A 6,814-nucleotide genomic window follows, 5' to 3' on the forward strand; every position below is an offset into this window, starting at 1 on the left:
TGTTTAGCTATACTTAGCCACGTGTGTAATGCATCATGTAATTAATACCAACACCTACACTAACCCTAATAATACTCCAGAGATCCACTCGCTGTGGGTGTTTTAATTCCAGTCGGTGACACATCTTGTTACCAGAGAAGTGGTGCAGCTGCCGTAGCAGGGTCCCGATCCAACAAACACACCAATGTCTTATCTCCCCGTGTGTGTACATTAATAATGATTCATCCATTACCAGCCACTAAACACTTGGGTCAACAGAGACAGAGAAAACAACTCAGCCACACACACACACTCTGACATTCACAGACACACACACACACACAATGGGAGGGGAGTGCCCCGTCTTACAAATGAGGAATAAACAAGGAGTCTGAAACAATAGTCCTGATCAGAAAAACACATCTGTTGTTGAGGCGCTGCAAGGCATGCTGGGTAAGTAGCTTGCCGGACAGGTTTGTGAGCCCAGAGGCCATGAAGAGTCTCCCAGAGATCCTTCTCATCGTCTCACTCCCCCTCTTGATACCTCCTTAAGGCGACACAACGTGTTAACCCTCCGTCCCTCGCTCTCACACACACACACACACACACACACACACACACACACACACACACACACACACACACACACACGCACACACACGCACACACACGCACACACACGCACACACACACACACATGCACACACACACATACTCACACACACACACACACACAGGCATGCACACTCACACAAACACACACACACACACCATACACAGTCATGCATGCAAATGTTCACGCACACACACAGTCATCTTGCACGCAAACACACACACAGTAATGCATACACACACACACACACACACACACACACACACACACACACACACACGCATACATATAAAAACATAGAGTCATGCATGCACACATACACACACACCCTCCCAGCAGTAGATCTCTCCCCCTCTCTCTCTCTCACACTCTGCCCTTGTGCCTCTGAGCCATGGCACACCCATTGGCGCCATTCCAGAATAATAAAAAATCAGAACAAAGCCCTTTTTAAAACTGCAACGTTAAATAAATGAATGCATTTACAATCCTCTGCAAACATTTCACCTGAAAAGGTGGCTTCTGGGAGTATGCATGGTTACCAACGGTGAAGGATGATATTATCAGCCTTGTTCTACAGTCTTCATAGAGAGTGAGGTATAGAAAACAGCAGCAGCAGAACAGTGGAAAAGTGATGATTGAGTCTGCTTCCAGTCAGCCTTTCCATGTATCACACACACACACACACACACACACACACACACACACACACACACACACACACACACACACACACACACACACACACACACACACACACACACACACACACACACACACACACACACACACACACCCTTCGCTTTGGCAGCCACACCTTAACCTTTCAACATTGATCTGCTTTAAAACTTAACCCCCTCCACACACATTTACAGACGAGCAGAAAAATGAATGTGTTTCTCCAAATGTAGACACACACACACACACACACACACACACACACACACACACACACACACACACACACACACACACACACACACACACACACACACACACACACACACACACAAAAAAGCTACTGGTCAAGCTGTTCTGTATGCCTTTAAGAACCGTACTGGCATGGCACCACAGGAAGTGGTGTTGGACCACAGGAAGTGGTGTTGGACCACAGGAAGTGATGTTGGACGGCAGGGAGAGCCAAGAGAACAAGTGAGGGTAAAATGGTCTCATGTCTAGGTAGCCCAGCTTTCGCTAGCTCCTAGCTAGCCCTGCGCCAGCTAGCCGCTAGGTTGCCCTCCTCTCCCTAGCCCTACCCCCATTCTCTATTTAACAATTAAAGTGAATATATATTCACGGAACCTGAGGTGAAAAATTGTTTTAGTATACACTACACGTTAGCACTCGTGTAAACAAGATAACACTTTTTGGATTTATTTGTTTTTATTAGCGGTTTATTTGTTTTCATTGGCGTGACGAGACGAATGTCACGCGCACTAAACAAATATCCCGAGATATTGCCCAATTTCCCGAGATAGCGAACCAATCAAATTGCGCCATCTTAGGAGGTTCACATGTAGCATATACTAATGTCTAATTGTTCTCCCGGTAAAAATGCTGTAGCTAGCCCTCCATCTGCTCACCGTCCTCTAGCTAGCCCTGATTAATCCAGCAATTGCGCTTGCCCCAAACTATATAGCCGCAAATGTGCTATAGCGCATAGCCGCTCCGTTCAAGCTAGCTGTGCACCTGCTAGCCCTCCACCCGCTAGCATCAAATCTGCAATAATAATAATAATATAAAAGGCGCCAAGATAAAAAGACAGCATAATTGGCCTAATTGACCAAATTAAGCTAGAAATTGAGCATGCCCTAAACTATATAGCCACAATGTGCTATATAGCATAGCCCCTCTGTTCAAGCTAGCAAACCACCTGCTAGCAATCCACCCGCTAGCATCAAATCTGCAATAATATTAATAATATATATAGGCGCTAAGATAAGATAAGAAGACAGCGTAGGTATTTTTATTCATCACCAAGTGGAATGAGCTGTGCAGCGGCGGGCGATGTCAGCTGGCCGCCGAGGGTCAACGCCGTCCCCCGTCCTCTATAAATCACCCCCCCCCCGTCCCGGCCCCACCGGGCAGATTCTGCATCACGCCCTCCTGTGATCTGGGTGTTGAGAAAATATTTACCGAGCATGTAAAGTCGTACCGCGGCGCAGCGGGCAAAAGGTTAGCGGTGTCGGACATCTGGTGAAACCGTAGCTAACAGCTGTCACCGAGCGACACTTGCTGTCAGATGCATCTCCTCCACCACCACCTCCCACCTCCACCACCACCTCCACCACATGCCAGCCATGTGAAGGAGCCAGGAGGTTGCTGGGGCCCATGGTGCCTGGATGGTAGGGGTCCCCATGGGTGGCTGGGTGGAGGGAAGAGGGGTCAGCGAGGGCAGAAGCCAGGGTGATCAGTTGGTCTCTCTCTCTCTCTCTCTCTCTCTCTCTCTCTCTCTCTCTCTCTCTCTCTCTCTCTCTCTCTCTCTCTCTCTCTCTCTCTCTCTCTCTCTCTCTCTCTCTCTCTCTCTCTCTCTCTCTCTCTCTCTCTCTCTCAAATCCATGCAAGTCGGTAAAAATACAAGAACATAACAAAACAAGACCCTCGACTAAGACTGTATAGAATTACAGAAAAGTGAAACATTGTAATTACGGTTGTCAATTATAGAGACGAGTGTGACATTCTCTCTCCCCCCCATCTGTCCCCCCCCCTCCCCCATCCCTCCCCCGGTCCCCCCGGTCGTGCTAGGGGACAGTAACAAGGAGAGGGGCCCTCAGACTGACATCTTAACCTCATAAACTGCTCCACTTGAGGCCGAGCGAGGGCCCTGGGCGATTGGCCCCCCCGCTGGGGCCCGGCTCATTAACATTCTCAGAGGATAATTCTGCTGTTATGACTTTCAGGTCATAAGTCCTCCAGCTCCTGATGTTACTGGGGTTTATTTGTTCTAGAAACTACAGATATATTTCTATATCTATGGACATCCATCTGAAGATATAGAAATATAGAGAGATATTATCTATATATATATATATATATATATTATATATATATATATATATATTTATGTAAAAAAATGTAAATAGATGGCAAAAGATAAATGTATAGGGAGAGTTTAGGTATCTAATATCTATCTATATCGATATATATACAAACATAGTTGCTACAAAATGTATGCATGGCATGATTATTCTTATTGAACTTGATTATTGTATGATATATTATATTATTATTATTTATAATTAATAATACTGATGGTCACAATTAATTTGTGACCAATTCATCCTTGTTTTGAAGTATGTTTAAATATGTGAAATACTTTCATTGATTTGAAGAAAATAATTAATACAACGATATCGTATCATTTCAGTTTGTTTAAGAACTGCAAAGGTATGAAACATTTTGAGTGACGCAATTGATAACAATAAATATAGAGTGTTAGGGTTAGGGTTAGTGTTAATAAATGATGCATGGGTCGGGTGTATCATAGGTAAACAGCATTAAAGCCACCTCAAAGGCAAAGCGTGAAAATAAATGCTAAATAAGAAAACCTCACGCAGTAGGGCCACAGATGCACATCGCCCCCTACTGGCAACCATCTGAAAGAGAAATCATTCAAGAAGAAATATCTTTGGCCTTTATTCAATTTTACCGTCTCTGCACCAAAAGGCCCAATTGCGCAAGTGTTAACAAATTATCATGAGGTGATATTTGGAAATCGACACCATAGCTGGCGGTTTCTGAGGTATGAGATGTTGGGTAATACCTGGAAGCTGTCATTAGCATCAATAGCCGTCACGCTGTACGGTACGTGATTCACAGAGATGTGGGTTGCTTTATTGCTGATGTTGTCTGTGTGTGGGTTTGTGACTCATGTTGTGTGGGTTGCGTGCCCGTGTCTATGTGTGTGTGTTCAGGTGTTTTTGCATGTAAGTTTCAGTGTGTATTATTTGAAGTTGAGGACCTTAACAAACAACTGCCAGAGCGGTTGAGCAGCAGTCCAGCAACAGCAAGGCAGAAAGACTGAGGTCACAAGTTGTTGTTTTTCGATTTCTGTATCAAACAGAAGAGAGCCTGATTAAATCGGTCCAACTGTAATCTGTTAGCATCAAAGCTTATATAGGTAGCCTTTGAAAGGCATCGAGATTTCAGAGGTAAAACAATTATTAAAAGACTCATTTAAGTTTTAATGAGCCAAGACCAGTGTTATTTTAAATTAGTTAACCTTTAATAATAACCTTTTTTATAACAAAATAATTTAATTAACATGTGAGAATAATAATTTTCTCCTCCCAAAGCGGCGAATTTCAGAGTCAGCGAGAAATTCAGTTTCGTGCTGCTCCATCCTCATTAAAATATCAAAACAATAATTTCGTTCCTTCCTTAAGGTCGAATTCACTGGCCCTACTTGGGTTACGCAACAACAACACATTTCGTGTATGTTTCTCATTGTATTCAGGGTGTGCTGGGCGCTCCGGCATACCGGCCGTTGGGGAGGGGACAGTGCCAGCTTCCCATTCCCGGGCGGGTTCAGCACGCGGCCCCAGACACAACACGGACAGCTGGCAGAGAATCGCACGAGGCCCGCGGATAAATACAAACAGTGTTTCTATGGCCGTTATGTGAGAGGGGTCAAGACGTCCAGTAGCTGTACCCGCGTGCGTGTCTGTGTGTGTGCGTGTGTTTAAAACAATGTTGCAGTTCTAGTGTGGGTGCAAAAAGGTCCACACACACTGTACATGTAAACACAGACAGGCCTACATGCGCGCGCACACACACACACACACACACACACACACACACACACACACACACACACACACACACACACACACACACACACACACACACACACACACACACACACACACACACACACACACACACACACACTTCATCCCACGTGAACTCCTTCACACATGGCCCAAAAAAAGTCAAGCGAGGGAGGCGGGAAAAAAACCGCAGTGTCAAAGATTTTTTAACGGTCCATTCTAGACCTCAGAGACCGCTAGCAACCGGCATACCTTTGACAGGTGGGGCTTGTTTACCAGACAAACAGGGCCGGGACATCCCCGAGGTCGCTTCTTCAACAACATAAACTAAATGTTTTCGTAGGATAAGGACGCCTGAACTCTGAAAAGTAGCATTGGATACCGAGACCGGAGCTTCCATCCCGGGAATGCTGCGGTATTCCGGAGGGCCGAGAGGATGACATGCCAAGCCGTGGATTTTTCAAGAGACTGGCGGAATTTGTCTAATGTTACTCCCTCTCGGAACGCCAGGCAGGCGGGGCTACGGCCCGGGCCATCCGGGGTCGCAAGCGTCCACCGAGGGGGATTTTTGTTTTTAAGCCCTCTCTGTTTTCCCAATCAAATTCCCCCTCGGGGCTCCGGGGAATGTCGCCTCACACCCCGGCCGAGCTGACGTGGGCTGCTTGGGAGCCGTCCAGATGTCGTCGGACAGGATGGGTAAGGTCGCATAGCGCCCTATTTTAAGCTCTTAAAACTTCATACCTTTGCCCGATTTTATGATGAATTCATGATTAAATATACATAATCCTAAATTAACAATAATTATTCACGCATATCATGCTAGCGTTTAAGGTGGCCTAGACATGGACCTAGATTTGAACAACACACTTCGGTTATTTATTAATAATAATAATAATAATACCTTTTATTTGTAAAGCAAAGAAAATAAAATCTCAAGGTGCTACAGAGTTTAAAAGAAAAAAAAGCGTTGTTAAAACATATAGCCTACAGTAAAAGAGAAATTAGCAAAAGGCTTTGCCAATTTAAAAATGTTTGACAAATAATTAGATACAACTTTATTAATCCCCCGTAGGAGAAATTTGTTTTTCCAATCATTTAACTAATTTATAAGATTTTCGGGGAGAAATACATTAACTTTTAGAGACGTGGGTTGTGTACTTCTGGAGCTAGTCTTGCTAGCCTTAACACTGTTCACGCGCTAGCATTTCATCAACTGCTTCCCCTCGGATCCTTACAGTGTGTATTATTTCAAGTTCAGGACTTTAACAAACAACGAGCGGCTGAACAGCAGTTCAGCAAACGCAAGGCAGAAATAGTGAGGTTACAAGTTTGATTTCTGCCTTCAACAGAAGAGAGCCCTATTCCAACTGTCCAACTGAAATCTGTTAGCATCAAAGCTATGACATTTTATTTACCGGTACTACTGCTTCCCCTCAGATCACCGCAGTGGTTGTAT

Source organism: Gadus chalcogrammus, chromosome 12, assembly GCF_026213295.1.
Source record: "Gadus chalcogrammus isolate NIFS_2021 chromosome 12, NIFS_Gcha_1.0, whole genome shotgun sequence".
In the NCBI taxonomy this organism is placed as follows: domain Eukaryota; kingdom Metazoa; phylum Chordata; class Actinopteri; order Gadiformes; family Gadidae; genus Gadus; species Gadus chalcogrammus.